At 37.3% G+C, this 17,669-nt stretch overlaps 1 long non-coding RNA gene across 1 annotated transcript; it reads left to right on the plus strand.

Moving 5' to 3' along the window:
* Nucleotides 1-7,908: 7,908 nt before the first annotated feature.
* LOC104247360 (uncharacterized) lies at nt 7,909-11,530 on the plus strand. Its single transcript, XR_716205.2, has 4 exons — nt 7,909-8,165; nt 9,367-9,464; nt 10,461-10,557; nt 11,206-11,530. It is a non-coding gene; the product is annotated as an uncharacterized lncRNA (long non-coding RNA).
* Nucleotides 11,531-17,669: the final 6,139 nt, after the last annotated feature.

The raw sequence follows: 17,669 nt of genomic DNA on the forward strand, positions 1-17,669 counted from the left end.
GCTATCTCGAGACCCCTATTCACGGCCATTCGATTTGCATAACATATTATACTCAAGCGCTTATCTCATTTTCCTGACCCATACTTAGAATCTACTACCCAACAACTAGCATTAAAATAAATCACGTATTTTTAAAACCACAAAATCAAATATAATTGTAATTACCATTTTTAAGGTAAACAGATACATATCATAATCTTATCAATGACACAAATGTGCTAACTGTGGAACTAAGAGAAGTAGAACATGAGAGAGATGATCTAGTAGTTGTAGTGGTTGATCTAAAGGAAACCATTGAGATTTTAAAAAAGGAAAAAAATGTTTTGAATGAAAAAATTACAAACGTAGAACATGAGAGAGATGACATGTTATTAGTAGTTGTGGACCTAAAGGAAATAATTAAGGAATTAAAAAAGGGAAAGCAATCATGAAAATACTCAAAACGAAAAGGAAATTGCACGTGAGGCACACCTTAGGCTTGAAAATGAGTTAAAATTAGTGAAATCTAGTATGTGTACTGAACTTGATAGAAACAGACAACTTCAGGAAGATCTAGGTAGAGTTAAGAATGACCTAAAAAATCTTTTATGTGGACCTGGTCCTCTGATGCACTCATTGCTATGTATAAGAACAATAGGGGGAACATGCATGGAATCGGATTCCAAAAAGAAAAGACTCCTTACAATCCCCATAGCAAGTATGTCAATGTCCCTGACAACTAGCTTTGTAGTCATTGTGGTAACACTGAGCATTTTAAAGAAACTTGTAAATCTAGATCTCAATCCCAACAGAAAAATAAAGTTTCTGTTGAAAAGATAACTACTGTTAAAGAACATGGCTCCTCAAATAAAAAAAATGTATGATGCTGCTTGGACAAAAAAAGCTTTGATTCACCATTTCTCATTACAAGGGACCCAAACTTGATTAGGTTCCTAAGTATAATCCTTGATTTCCTTGTGCAAGTAGCAGTGAAAGGAAGCATCCAAAGATGGTATATGGATAGTGACTGCTCTAAGCATATTACTGGAAGCACTGATGATTTCTTTTTTTTTTACTCAAAGCCCTGCAATGAGGGAGTGTGTCCTTTGGCAATGTAAAAAGGGATAAACTCTAGGAGTAGGAAGAACTGGGAAGACACTCACTAACTCAATTAAAAATATGTATCATGTGAACGTCTTGAAATATAGCCTACTAGGTTCTCTCAAATCTGCGACAAATGAAACAAAGTGGAATTTGTACCAAAAATCTGCATAATCACAAATCTTGTGACTGGTGAAGTGGTCCTGATGGAAAAAAGATATAAAAATATTTATATAGTTTATTTTGAGTCCTTGCACAATGAGTATCTTACATGTCTGAGTGCGGTTGATGATGATGCTGAACTATGGTACAGAAGATTGGGACATGCGAGTTTTACGTTTCTCAACAAATTGGTCGATAAGGAACTGGTTCGTGGGTTGTCTTAGTCAAGCTTCAAATATCACAAGGTGTGATGCATATGTAAAATGAAAGCAAGTCAGGTCCTCCTTCAAACCCAAAAAGGAAGTCAGCACCTCAAGCCACTTGATCTCCTCCATATAGATTTGTGTGGAACTATGTGGGTGCCAAGTAGAGAAGGATAGAGGTACATTTTTGTCATAGTGGACGACTATTCTAGATTCACCTGGACCTTGTTCCTTATATCCAAGGATGAGATGTTTCCAGTGTTTGCTTCTTTTGTAAAGAAGATCCAAGTAAAGATAATCCATAATGTTGTGAGCATAAGATCTGATCACGACACAGAGTTAAACAATGCAAAGTTTGATGAATTTTGTGCTGAAAATGGTATAAGTCATAATTTTTCAGCTCCAAGAACACCCCAATAAAATGGTGTTGTGGAGAGGAAAAATAGGACTCTTGACGACATGGCTAGGACAATGCTAATTGACAGTGGTGTTACAAAAAGTTTTTAGGCGGAGGCAGTCAACATTGCATGCTACTTTGCGAACAAGTGCATGATCAGGTCCCTCATGAACAATGTTTTGTCCTCAACAATGGCAAGGAAGCACTTGGAAAGTTTGATGCCAAAAGTGATGAAGGAATCTTTCTTGGCTAATCATCACAAAGCAAAGCCTACAAAGTCTACAATAAAAGAACTCAATGTGTTGAGTAAAGCATACAGGTGATCTTTGATGAATCACACCACCTATATGAGAAAGATTTCACATAATAATATTGATCAAGACGGGGAACAATCAAAGGTTCCTGGTGAAGTCATTTATATGGAAAATAGAAAGGCTGACATGATGAGTCAAGTCATGGAATCAAATAAATATGGTGTAGCTGAATCTCCAAGTGATGTAGAGGAACCTGGTCCATTAATCATAATAATTGAAGTAGAGAACAGAGTTGTTGATGTTGTGCAAGGAACCCCAGATGCTGAGTTGAGAAGCGGGACTCATGTCAACAATGGATCACATTCAGAAGAACCTGGATCCTCTCACAATGAGATTCAGGTATCTAACTGGAAGCATAAAAGTTCACACCCTCTTCAAAATGTGATTACTCCTCTTGACTCAGGGATTCAAACTAGATCAAAGTCAAGAAACTCACTTGCCTTCTCAGCCTTTCTCTCTCAAATTGATCCCAAAATATCAAGAAAGCATTGAAAGATGTTGATTGGATTACTGCTATGCAAGATTAACTCCATTAATTTGAGACGAACATCGTATGGCACTTGGTTCTTTGACCCTCTGACAAACTGTTATAGGAACTAGGTGGGTGTTCTGAAACAAACTTGATGAGTTTAGTAACACAACAAGGAACAAGGCAAGGTTAGTAGTTCACCACTATAATCAAGAAGAAGGGATCGGCTATGATGAAACTTTTGCTCCAGTCGCTCGAATGGAAACCATCAGAATCCTCATTGCCTTTGCATCTCATATGGAATTCAAATTGTTCAAAATGTATGTCAAAAGAGCATTTCTGAATGGATATCTAAAAGAAGAAGTCTTCGTCAAATAACCACCTAATTTTGAATGTCATAAGCATCTTGAGCATGTATTCAAACTTGACAAGGCTTTATATGGGCTGAAGTAGGCTCCTCATGCATGGTATTAAAGGTTGTCCAAATTCCTCCTTGAATTTGTATTTACAAGAGGATAAATCGACAACACCTTATTTCTGAAGAAACTAGGGAGGAACCTACTCATTGTGTAAGTCTATGTTAACGATATCATCTTTGGTGCAACAAATTATTCTTTGTGTGAAGAGTTTTCAAAGCTCATGGGATGTGAGTTCGAGATAAGCATAATGGGAGAATTGAATTTCTTCTTAGGTCTGCAAGTTAACCAAATGCCAAAAGGCACAATGATAAGTCAGCAGAAGTACATCAAAGAGCTCTTAAAGAGATTTGAGATGGAAAGTTCAAAAATCAATGATACTCCTATTGCCATTCCCACTCGTCTGGACATGAATGAACTTGGTTCTCCTGTAAACGAGACCATGTACAAAGGTATCATTGGGTCACTCTTGTATATTACATCAAGCAAACCAGATATTGTATTCAGTGTAGGACTATGTGCTAGGTTTTAGTCTAATCCAAAGGAATCTTATCTGAAGGCTGCCAAGATAATCCTAAGGTATCTCAAAGGAACACAGGACATGGTTCTCTACTATCCCTCATGGTATAATTTTGACTTGACCGGGTATGCTGACGCTAATTATGTTAGATATCTAGTGGATAGAAAAAGTACTTCTAGCATGGAACACTTTCTGGGATTGTGTAATTTCATGGGGTACGAGGAAACAAAACCCAGTGGCTCTTTTAATGGTAGGAGCTAAGTATAAGGTAGTTGCCTCTTGTTGTGCTAAATTGTTGTGGATCAAGCAGCAGTTAGAGGACTTTGGTATATTTTCTGATTGTGTGCCATTACTGTATGACAACACTAGTGCTCTCAACATGGAAAAGAACCCAATTCAGCATAAGAGAACAAAGCACATTGATGTGCGACAACTTGTTTTTCAAAAATAATGTTGAAAATGGTCGTATCTGCATGAAGTTTTGCAGCATAGTAGATCAAATTGCAGATATCATTACTAAAGCACTGAACAGAGAGCAATTTGAAAAGAATCGATTGTCACCGGGGTTGATAAAATGAAGCTGAGCACCTGGTCCCTCAATGATTGGCTATGGAAGAAATGAACATGTAAAATAACTAAAAAGTGTTTTCTTGCAAAGTCTAACTCATTTTTATACCGTTACAGGTAGACACACATGGCAATTACAAAGCAAACGAGAAGCTAATGGTATTGAATTTTGGTAAAAGGATGAGGCTCACATTTACAAACTCTGTTATAGAACCTGGTTCCCTTAACACAGGTTAGTAGTTCCCTTGTACTCTCATGCACAACTTTTTAACGGCTGAGAAAGTTCCACGTCATTAAAATGTCAGTTTCTCTTTCTCCCTTTTTAGAACCCAAATGTCGTACCCGTTACTAAATGACCCATCTACCATGAAAATCAATACCCATTCCTAACACGTCCCTCACCTTCTTTAAATAAACTCAACCGTTATCTCTTTCATCACTGTTCTCATCAAAGGACAAAATTTTCCTTTTTCTCTCAACAACCAAATACTTCTTTTCCTTAAGTTCTCCCTACAAATTTCCACCATGTCTGAGAATCTAGAAGCCTAAATGTTCCCAGTGTATTCCCCATTGTGTCTTCATCTCGCAAAGCACAGGCGATAGAATCTAAGTCCCATTTGCCACCCAGTCCGAACCTTACACAATACTCCCAACCACTCACTGCTTCTTCTCCAACCCAATCGAGTTTTGGTTCTCATCGGAGTCGCAAAACTCTGAACCCAAAGAGGTTTGTGGTTTTGACCTCTCCTTATGCCTCGCCAAAAAAAATGGCTGAGGAAAAATAGTAGAGGGAGAAGAAAATCAGGAAGTCTCCAGTCTGCAAGTTGAAGAGAGTTCTGGGGCACAATAGTCTGTGGTTCGTAGTGGTAAAGAATTAGCGCTGATTACCCCAAGCCTCGATTTGAGTGTTGCCGACCCTACAGGTAATATTCCTCATATGTCTTTTGAATCTACTTTGGGGGTTAAATGAAGAAGAGCCCATAGAGAATATGTTGTTAAAAGTTTTTGAGGGAAGTTTGGTTGGTGGTTATGAGGGTGTAAATGAGACCATTGGGTATCAGGGGGAAGGTGAAGGTCCTCAAAAGGAGAGTATGGAATCGATGGAAGAGAGTAGGGAACTAGTGACTGTTAAAATTCTGGCACCTGATAGTACTATTGGGAAAACAAATGACGAACTTGATCCCTCAACCCAAGAGGTGCCCTCTTCTCCTACGCGAGATGAAACACCATGTTCTTCAAAAGATCCCAGGTCAGTACTAATCTTTCCCCCTCTCATCACTTGTATGCTGAGTCGTTAAACATGGTCTTTCCTGAGATGAGATCTCCTTTTGAGGAAGGAAATGAGAACAGTGAGGAGGATTATGACTATGTGCCTATTGCAAGCTTTATTGGCGCTAGGAGTAGAAAGGCAACTCCCAAAGAGCCTACTCCTAAAATATCTACTACTAGGCTACAAAAGAAAGAAGCTCTTGAATCAGTTCTGAAGAAAAACAAAGAAGTGAAGAATAAGAGGAGGCTGGTAAAGAGTGGAAAGGTGGTTAATATAAAGGTAGTGCCTCCAGCACTTGTTGTTGATGTTGATGACGAGGTGACTGAGGAACCTGGTTCCTTAGTTCGTAAGTCCTCTAAGAAACCTACAATTTCCAAGACCTAGAAAAGTGTCATCTGTCAGAATGATGGAAGCTAGCAACGTTGAGGTAGAAAAGTCTGATGAGAAGGTGGTTGAGGAGTCTGGTGAGAAAGTGTCGGAAAAATCTGGTGAAAAGGTGTCTGAGAAATTGTTTGAGAAATGCAGAGAAAGGGAGAAGTGCCATCTTGAAGGATAATGCAGTACAACAAGGGTAACGGGTACAAAAGAAGGCCCTCCTTCCAGTGTACCAATTGTTGTTTGAAATGGTGAACAAGGTTTTGCTCCCACGCGCAGAAAGGCATTTCATTACTTCATGAGCAGACTTGTTTCTCACGGAAGCACTGGATGCCTACACCACTATAAACGTGCCTGGTCTCATAATAGAGCATATGAAGAAAATGGTAGATTTTAAGGATGGTAATCATGTGTTGCCTTAAGGGTTCCTACTCACTAAAGTATTTAACTTCTCCAAAGTCCCTTTGAGAAAAGCTACAATGGGTACTCGTAAGCAAACCTTATCCAATACCACCTTATAAGAGTGTGAGTGCATTGATACGAAAGGAGGGGTTGACAATAATTCCACTATTTCTCACTTGATTGAATCTCAAAATATTGCCAATTGAGATAAGGAAGTTGAAGGCACGGAATGCTATTCTCGAGGGCCAGCTTAGTCAGGCCTAGGAGGCACCTGGTTCCAGCAGTACACAAGGCATAGAGGTTGCCCGTCTGAACAAGGAAAATGCTGATCTCAGGAGACAGGTCAAGAACCTGAAGGAGATGTTGCTTAACGAGCAAGTGTAAGCAAATGCTCGAGTGGATATCCTTCTTAGAACCCTTGCCTCTTCATCTCTGTCTCCCCCTTCCAGTGCTCCTTAAAATAGTTCCCTTCTCAGTATCAATTTCAAGTTGCTTGTCCTCTAATTTGGTCTCTTTTGTTTTGATGTGTTTAGTGGCTGGTACTTTTTTATGTTATTTTATTTTGTGGATGGTTATGTAAAAAATGGTACTACTAATTCTGCTCCCTTTTTATTTCCAAATTAATGAATATCCCCCTTTTTCTATGCATGCCTTGCTCTTATCTATGTTCTTAGTCATGTATGTGTGCACACATGTGGCATGAATTAACCATGCTAGACTTCTTTTTGCTTATTTCTTGTTACTGATCTTTTTATGATGCCGAAAGGGGGGAAATTTATTGAGGGGGAACAGGATGGGGAACAGTTTCAGGGGGATACAAGAAATATTTTTGGTGCTCTGGTTCTTAGCGGGAACTTCAATTACAAGTTTGTCATCATCAAAAATGGGGAAATTGATAGGTTATGTGTCATGTTATGTTTTGATGATCTAAAAAACTTAATAATAAGAACCAGATGGGGAACCTGCTCCACATCCTCAAAGTACTCAATATCAACAAGTCTCAAGTGTGGGACATGTTCCAACACTCAGAGTCAAAGAAACAACAGAGGAAACATAATCAGTTCCCTTGCTGACTGTACCAGTTAAGTGCAGGGAAAGAAAAAGGCTAGCGAACCTCTTTCCAGGCGGTACAATACAAAGGGCGAAGCTCAAGTAGGTTACTTTGAGTGACCTTCACGGCGGGTGTCCCAGTGTTAATCGGACTATCTCATCATATGGGAATCCGCTAGAGAATGGATTTTACTCATAGAAGGCGAACGCTAGATTTATGTGATGACAAGAACTAACCAAAGAAATTAGGATTAATCCCATTTTTTGTCCCTTTTCTTTCTTAGGTTTTCTAGATAGAAAGAAGGTGGTAAGGCCCCAGAACGCTAAAAGGTGATGGAACTAGAGTTGTCACGATAGAAAAGATAAATAATCATTCACAAAACTATAACAAATACAAATCAACTCTTGTATTGCTGTATAATAGATTGATATTTAAAAATAGATAAATCAAAAAGATATGTCAAGCTTGAGATTAGTAAAAACACACCACAAATAAAATTATAAACTCATCCAAGAGAAATCTTTATAATGAAGATAGATATTAAAGTGTGCACCTAAAAAAAAGATAGATATTACATGAAGCATTAATTATTTATTTATTTTTCAACCAAACATTAATTAAAGAAGAAATATTTTCGTTTGCTAAATCGAATCTAAAAAGGACAGGGAAGGTAGTATTTATATCTTCGATCTCTATCCGGAATCAAATCACAATACAATTCCGAAAATCGTCTCCCCAACCCTTTGCCGGAAATCCCCAATTTAGCTACCGGAAATTCCCAAATTGTTGACATACCGGAAACCCTAATTGGCGCAATGGAAGACGTGCCTTCAACGTTTAGGAGCAGCGAAATTGAGCGCAAAGCTGAGCCCGAGAAGAAAGTTGTATGTCGTGTGCTTCAAATCTAGAAAGAACCTACTCGTGCAGAGTGGCGACCAGGTAACCTTAATTTCCTAATAAATTATACTAGAGGGAGACAGACACGATAATGATTGTCTTGATGCTAGAGTGGGGAGCAAAGTAGGCCTAATATTTTGACATTCTGCACCCAGATTGTTTTGTGTCACAAATACAATTTAGGCAAGCAGTGGTAATTTTTGAACTCGTTGCTTGTGCATTCATCTAGGGAGAAATAGTTTTGGCCCCTTATTGCTAGTATTAGTTTATTTTGTTAAAACTAGGTCTATTTGGGACAAGTATTACTATTAGTGCTATACTTCATAAACAGAAGGTACAAGAATTAAAACAGAGCTCACTCCTTACATTGGTTATATCACATCTTCTTGTAAGGATAAAGTCTATTTCAATATGGTTATCCCCACTCTTATAAGTTATTAGGTGAGATCTCTCTTTTTAAATATGTGTTAGCAACCACTAATCCTTACGCTAAAGTGGATTCTACGATTGTCGTCCCTTCGTAATTCCTAGTACCATAACCTCAACCCTCGTGTACTTGTTCAAAACTGTCACTATCTTTACCTGCATTGACCATTTACATCTCCCCCTATAAAGGTTTGTTGGTCTCCTGGAATCCCTTGAACTAAGGTGTCTATATTCTCTCAAAACATAGCTTTGCATCTAATCAATTTGTGGAGCACAAGCACTAATAACATTGATTGTCTCTTTTCCCCATACTATCCTTAAGGCAATTATCCTATCCCCTCCTCGTTTTATCTATCTCACAGTACTAAAATTTATAACCCGTGTTAGCTATCTCTCTTGTCTGCATAATAGATACTTGAATAGAAATAGATCTACTATAGGAATTTGTGTTAGTTAAGATATGGGAAGTTTTATGCCTTCTCTTTCTAAATGCATTTACTTCTTTTAGTGCTTTGTCCAGAGTTGTTTAGAAATGTGCAGGAGACAAACTCTGCTAAGTAATCTATCAAATCTTACATGTTTGAGTAATATCCTTTTTGCTGCTAAGATGTTTAAGTATTATGCTTTATTGCCCCCTTTTCATGAATTATGGTTTGCAGTGATTGTATCCACTATTGGTTCTCTAGACACTTCCTTCCGTGATGGCTTTTTGCACCTGTTTCCCGTGGTTATTCACTTATTTGTGCCTATGCTGTTAGAATTGGTGCAAATCCTAGTCCAGTGGAATAACTAAGTTACTATTTGGATGGTGTCACAGATAATTATCGTCTATTATGTGGTAATCTTGGGAATGAGGTGAATGATGATGTCCTATCAAAAGCCTTTTCAAGGTTTCCAACCTTTAATATGGCTCAGGTATGTTCTCATTTTACTTCTCCAATAGTTTTACATTTTATGTTTTGATTGGCATATATGAGAATGGGTATTTTTGGTCATGAAGGGAGATATTTTTTGTCCCCTTGAAGTTTAATTCTTTTCTTACATCATATTTCTACATCCTGAACATTCATGAATCTTCAGAAAGCTAAAAATCCTTCTAAAGACATCTATTGATAGTCTGGGTACATCCATAGTGTACGCATGCATCTAGTTTTGAGAGAGACTTCTCCTGAATGATCAAAATTAAAGAGAACATATTAGTAGTGTCATCGTAGGATCAAAAATTGCATTCCTCAGGTTGTATGTTTGTATGCTTGCGCGCACGTGTGTGTGTGTTCTTTTCTTATTTTTTGGGGTGGGGGTACACTGCAGACATGCATGTTGACTTAGTTCTGTATGTTACTGTTTATTTGCATAAACTGATGAAATAAGCCAATTAAAAGGGTGTGAGATATTGCCAGTTTTTGGATGTCTAAAGCATTGAGCATCTAATTTATTATGCATTTTTATGGTACTAATATATCGGCTCTTGTTGCTTTTTTTGAGTCGAGGGTCTCCTGGAAACAGCCTCTCTACCCTTCGGGGTAAGAGTAAGGTCTGCGTACATATTACCCTCCCCAGACCCCACTTGTGGGATTATACTGGGTCGTTGTTGTTGTTGTTGTTGTTGTTGTTGTTGTAATGGTGGTGATACCTTACCTCTTCATTGGAACATAGTCTACTGGTAATTTGTTTATTACCCGAAATTGCGTAATGTGTTATATAGAAGTGTAGCTTAGTTACCTGATAAAAAAAGAAGTGTAGCTTAGTTATATTTCAAGATCCATCATGCTGATGTTATTAGACCTGAAAAGAAAGAATAGAAAAAAAGTATTTTATATTCACCTTGCTCCCTTCAAACTTTATTGTATAATTGTATGTTGTAGCTTACAAGTTTCGGTAACAAAGGGCTTCTACAATTCATGTTGACAGGTTGTGAGAAACAAGCGGACCGGTAAGACCATGGGATATGGATTTGTGAGTTTTTCCAACCCCTTAGACCAGGCTGCAGCACTTGAAGAAATGAATGGTAAGTTATCTGTTAATCAAGTATTATGAATGTTGAGTCTCTTATTGTGCTTAAGGTACTGCAGCATATTAAATGACAGAACTTGATCCTTCGCAAAGAAAAAAAAATGACAGAACCTGATGTAGTGGGTCTGTCACAGTTACATGATCAGCTTTTACCTCCTTGAAGACCCATCACTCATAAATAATAGGGGGGGTTAGCTTTCAGTTGGATCTAACAGTTCCCTTGATATTCTCTCTGGTTGATGCCACATTGATGTCTCTATATCAAATGATTCGGGTTGATATAAAGAGTGCCCACTATTAGGCCACTTGGTTTTGTATTTGAACGTGTAATCCCTGTCCCATCCCCCTCCCATTCCCCTCTCCATGAAAAAGAAGGAATAGTGAAGGAAACAAGTAACAAAACTCTATAATGAAAATAACATTTACGATTGCTTTTGAAGTCGGTAAGTACAGAAAAAATCAGTAAGAAAAGAACTACATCAACCAATCTTGTATGCGTGAATTTCACAAAATCTGATTTCTTGTGGGGTTCGCAAAGTGGGGGTGAGTACATGAATGTCTGAAGTGGAAGTAGTTTAGTTATTGAATCGGTGTAATGTTATACCCAGATGCCTAATGATGTGGTAATTCTTGCTCTTTTCAGGGAAGCATGTTTTAAACCGGCCGATTATACTTCGCAAGAGTGAGTAGCAGAGCTTGGATTGGTGGATGTGAAGAAACTAGTTGTTGTTTTGGAAACATGGATTCTACAAGATATCTCAAGTTACATACTTTCATTAGTTGGTGGTCCGTTTGCTCTGTATAGTTTTGTTGTTTGCTAAATTTGCGTAAACTTGGAAAGATTGTAGGCTTGCCTTATTATGTGCATTGGTTTGCGTTGAACGGAGCCAAACCTTTTCAAATGACCTTCTCTCATATGGACTTATCACACATGGTGCTTAATGTTATTATTTTACTAATATTTCCCATATTAATCCCATTATGATATCAAAAACAGATTTTTTACTTCGCATAAAGTAAAAATAAAGTCCGCATACTTTTATTAATTGTTATCTTTACTGTCACACAAATACACTACTAGACGTATATCGTATTACATCATCTTTTTCATATCGTATTACACTACTAGACGTATATCGTATTCAAATGATAGCTCCCTATATTTTTCATATCGTATTACATCCTTTTTTATAATTCAATATTAGCTATTTCATACTCTATATTGTTATTTATCTATAGGTTTCCAGGAGCTATAGTTCTATCTCTACATTCACAAATTTCTAAAAGTCCCAAAGATTCAAATTCTTCAATTTATTTTATTATCTTTGAATGATTATTGTAAAGTATTTTTTTGTTATTTGTTTATAGTATTTGGTAATAAAGATAACAATAATTTTCATAAGATATATATTATCTCATAAATCATAATAAGACACATAAAGATTTATGTGGAGTAGGATTTCTTTATTTAATGAGCTACCTTAGTGTGATTAACATTCATTATATTTAGAAACTTACATTTTTTTTCTTTGATATTTTTTCAATAACTAAAACACATTATTGAATAATATATATAATTTTTAAAAATTATATATTTATTGATATAGGTACACGCGCAAATCGCGTACCCTAAGACTTGAAGGAAAAACATGAAAGAGGGAAATAAAGTAAGTTTTTTTAAAATCGAAATACTAAATCAAACCGAACTAAACCGATGGATATATATTATATTTGGTTTGGTTTGGTTTTAAGAACTTTAAAAATCGATAAGAATGATTTGGTTTTGGTTTAACCTAAAATCGACCTAAACTGGCCCATAAACACCCATATTGGTTGGAAGTAAATAGCACGGTATAGCCAGTTTTCAGACTGGTCATTCAAAAATAGCCAGCATTTACCAAGTCAATGAAAAACAACCACTATTTTGCTGCAATAGAGACCGGTCCAGTATAATATACTGGAGTTCGGTACACCTGTGTATGAACTCCAACATATTATGCTGGACAAGTATACTTTGCTGGCTCCAGTATAATATATTGGAGACTGGAGCACCGGTGCTCCAAACTCCAGCATATTATGCTGGACCGGTATACTTGCTGGAACTCCAGTATATTATGCTGGAGTTCTAGTGTACTTATGCTGGAACTCCATCATATTATGCTGAAGTTCCAGCATAATTATCTTGAAACTCCAGTAAAATATGCTGGAGTTCAAGTATACTTTTGCTGGAACTGTCACACCTCCTTTTTACGCACCCGAAGGTAGTACAAGGGAATTTTTCCAATTTAAGTGACATTATTCGAAATGGGATTATTTGTTTGATTTTACAGTCGCCACTTGGAATATTTTTATTGGTGTCCCAAGTCATCGGTTTATTTTTAACCCCAAATCGAGGAAAATTCGACTTTCCTTTTGAAGTCTGCGAACCAAAAATTCTGAATAAGGAATTCTTTTAACACGGGGGAAGGTGTTAGGAATCCCCGGATTCCGTGGTTCTAGCACGGCCGCTTAAACTATTACAATTGGTTTATTATCTGAATTTAATACATGTTTTAACCTATGGTGCAATTTTTTAACTTATTAACCGCTTTTAATTAATTTTAAGGAAATGCAACATTATTTAAAACACGTCTTTGAACCACGCCACATGAAATGCACCCGCGGTCCGCGACATATTTTATTTAACGTTGTTAAGATTTGGATTTGGGTCACATGAAATGCATACCCGAGTTTAGGAAATTAAATTAAATTATGCGCCTAAAGCAACTACGCACTTTCACATTTGCGAGGGCCATGAAAAATTCAACTAAATGGCACGCCTCGATTTCTAAGGATTCAGATTAATTAAGTGAGGGTCATGCATTTTGAAATTTTTTTTTGGCACGGCACGCCTCGAACTATTCTAACAAAGGGTTTCTAAGTTAGCTCATGAGGGCCATAAATTATACATTTGGCTAATATGGCACACCTCAACCCATTTTAAAGAGTCTAGTTAATTAAGGAAAAACCTAAAGGAATTCAAAATACCTTATATGCTAAAAGTTCGAACTTAATTAGCTACCAATAAGCGTCATATCAAACATGCAATTACCCAAAGAGACGTTACTCCCTCAACAACCAACAAACGAGGGAACTAGGCCAACGGAGCAAAACAGGCCCAAATGATACAAAGTACATAATTCCAATTTTGCAAGTCTCTTCAGACTTGGGCCCAAAATGAGCCCAAATATTTCAGGAGCCTGAGATTAGCGAGTACGGGACTCGACTTCGAATCCCTAAGGCACCCAAGCTGCATCTGAAAAATCACAGGGTGCCAATGTGAACCTAAATGGCTATCAACAAAACACCAATGTATATGTAATCGGTTTTCAAATCAGCTTTTAACTACTTAATAGACAATTACATGAGATTCTTAACAGTGACATGATTTTGAAAACAATCAAAAGTTCAATTTTGAGAGCTATACAATATGCAACTTTAAATTTCAAAACCTCAAGCTAACTTGAAGTAATAACATGGGAATTTAAACCTCAACTGAGTCTCATATGCAAGAGAAATCTGATGCAGCACACCTCACTTAACATAATTGAACACAAAATCTAACTACAGATTAGATAACATGTTTTCATCAAGTTTCTTTTCTTGACAGTTCAACATCAGCTACAATAACAAGAATTCAACTGCCACAAACCAACATCTAGCTACAAGTGTTTGCTAGAAAATAAATTCATACCAGATAAAAACTAACTACAGCTCTTAGAAAAGTATTACGAGCAAACAACAACATACAGTGCATCAAATAAGTTCAAAACCATATAACTTATGAAGAATGAAGCTAAACTAATGAATCCGAGCATGTTGAGGCCATGTTTTAAACTCTAAATTTTATTTCACACTTCAAGTCAAACCTCATGTGAGGTGAATTCAGAAATATGTACCTGGGAATAAGGAGAAACAAAAAGAAGTGAGGAAGCAGTAATCAACAACAGCAAAGATCAGTTCTAATCCCCAGCAATGGAACAGTAACCCAGAAACCAAACAGCTTCAAACCAAACCTTCAAACCCCCCAAAACTCAAACCATTTCTTCCCAGATAAGAATTTGTGATTTTCAGAAGTTATAGCTAAACAAGAAGGCTGGGAAACCAGAATCAAAACTCAATTTTGGAGCAGTTTTCAACTAAGGAAATCAAAGAATTCAGTATTTTTTTTAGCCGTGCGTTTCAGTTTTCAGGATATTTCTCTCTCTAATTTTTGCCTTGAGCTTGAAGAAAAGGATGCCTTTATAGGCAAGGTGTTAGGGCAGCAATGCTGAAAATAATTTTGCACTTGTTATGAAACAATAAAAGAAGAAGAACAATATTGCAGAGAAAAGTAGGGAGAGAGAACTCTTATTGATTTTGGGATGAATTACAATGAAATAGAACCCTCTATTTATAGGGAGAGGGTGACTTAGCCACCAAGTAATAAACCCTAGAATCTCTCTAAATATAGACATTCACCATAAATAAAATTCTATTTATAATACCCCCCCTTGAATGTCTATTCAACAGATAATGTGCCTCGTTAAAACCTTAATTAAATAAAACTCAATGGGAAAAAAATTTTAGAAAAAGAAAAAGAGTACACATATCTAATAATATGCCTTTTGGTTACCTCGTTAAAAACCTTACAAGGAAAACTCAGTGGGACAAAACCTTGTAAGGGAAAAAGAGTGCAACGCGCATTAACTCCCCCTGATGAGAGCATCAATTCACATCTTTAAGCATTTGCATTCCAATCTTGTGCACCATCTTCAAAAGATCTTTGGTAGAGATTTGATAACAAATCAGCCATATTAACTTGAATGAATATATTGCATCTTGAAATCATCATTCTTTATAGAGAAGTAATGTCTTCATAAACTGCCATGGAATGGCCTTTTCAATATCACCATAGAGGTATTCTCGCTATCACATTATCATGCTTATAGTTATAGCAAGATACATTTTATGAAGTGTTATATCATGTGATCTTCTAGATCACTTGCCTCTTTATTATGATCACTTTGATCATATGCTCATCTTCTTTATCAAGAAGTTCTATTTGAAACCGATTTGTTTGTACGCTTTAAGCGTACCATAGGCTTTGTCCTTCTAGGACTTAATATGAGCATTTGCAATGAGAATATAGTTACTTTCTTTGGGTCAGCAAATGCGTCTAGCATACTTTGCAATATATTGTAGATGAATTATCGTTTTATGAACTTCAAGTTCATATTATCGTATTCGAGGATCTAGATATACAAATGATAATTCATTTCATATAACTTTTCTCAACTGTCTATCATGTCTCCCTCTCATGTTAGAAAAACTAACTTGCTTCCTCAACTGTCACGGCCCGGATTTCCCACCATCGGGTGTCGTGATGGCGCCTACTATCGGAGCTAGGCAAGCCAAATATTTAAAACACCTTTCCTGCTTTCTTTTAAACAATATAATAAACGAGACAAAATATAAGCGGAAGACTTTAAATCTAAAGCAACTGAAAAGCAAAAGTGCGGAAGTTTAATACATATCACTACCCAAGGTCTGGTGTCACTAGCTCACGGACTACTACAGAATACTACAAACAATGTCTGAAAGAAAATGCATCATGTTTGTCTGATACAAGATGAACAAACGAAAAACATGGAAAGGGGCTTCGGCCTGCGAACGCCAGTTAGGCTACCTCGAGAGTCCCTGGACTGAAGATAGCTCCCAGAAGTCCTACTGTTGTAGTCCGTAAGCTGCTCCCTGATCTGTGCACAAAAATGCACAGAGTGTAGCATCAGCACAACTACCCTATGTGCTGGTAAGTGCCTGGCCTAACCCCGGCGAAGTAGTGACGAGGCTAGATAGGACCTACCACAATTAACCTGTACAGATATATATACAAGTGCAAGAAAACAATAACAAGATAATACAAAGTAGAGCTAGTAGGGGACATGCTATCGGGGAGTAACAGATAAAAATGAAATATCGAAAATAAACAGAAGAAACTCTGGTTCCCATGATATATATATAAATATAAAGTGGACGGCGTGCCACACGATCCCATAATATCATATATAAGTGGATGGCATGCCCCACGATCCCAATTTTCATATACCACGTGGTAGGTGTACCACTCGTTCCCATTTTATCTTTATCACAGTGCGCAATATGTCACCGGCAACGGAGGCCAATAACCAATAATCACTCTAATTTGTGGCAGGCGTACCACTCGATCCCATTTCGTAAAATCATACGTGGACGGCGTGCCACACGATCCCATAATATCATATAAAAGTGGACGGCGTGCCACACGATCCCATAATATCATATATAAGTGGACGGCGTGCCACACGATCCCATAATATCATATATAAGTGGACGGCATGCCACACGATCCCATAATATAATTCGAAACATCTGATTTTGTAAGGAGAGTCCCATTAGGAAAAATCAACAACATATCACTCTAACCCGACAAAGGTACAACTAACAGCCCAAAAATATCCCGACAAGGGAGAGTATATATATCGGTCTACACATCTCGGCAAGGGAGTAATCATAACACATTCTCTTTTTAAATCCCTTCTTCCTCAACTAACACATTCATGTTCGAGCTAACGCTCCAAAAGTACACCAATCACAGTTTTACCTCAACCGTTCACATTATATGAAACTCGTCAAATAAACAAGGAGATTGTGTCACGTTATTCGAATTAAAAGCAATTAAGACTCACGGTCATGCTAGACTTTGGTGCATAGATAACCGTCACCATGCCTATACACCGTACTCCACATTAGTAAGTAGCAAATAACATCCTAATCCTATTCCCTCAAGCCAAAGTTAGAACAAACACTTACCTCGAATGCTCCAAACTCAACTCACGCTCCTAGTATAGCTTAACCTCTTGATTCCACCACCAATCCGCTCGAATCTAGTCATAAGTTACTTAATCACATTAATAATTGCTAAATGAATCACTCCCCATGCATGAAAAATAAATTTTACAAGGTTTTCCCAAAATGGTCAAAAACACCCCCCGAACCCACGTGGTCGAAACTCGAGGTTCGAACCAAAACCCAGTTACCCATTCTCCC

This window comes from Nicotiana sylvestris, chromosome 9, assembly GCF_000393655.2.
Source record: "Nicotiana sylvestris chromosome 9, ASM39365v2, whole genome shotgun sequence".
Taxonomy (NCBI): Eukaryota; Viridiplantae; Streptophyta; class Magnoliopsida; order Solanales; family Solanaceae; genus Nicotiana; species Nicotiana sylvestris.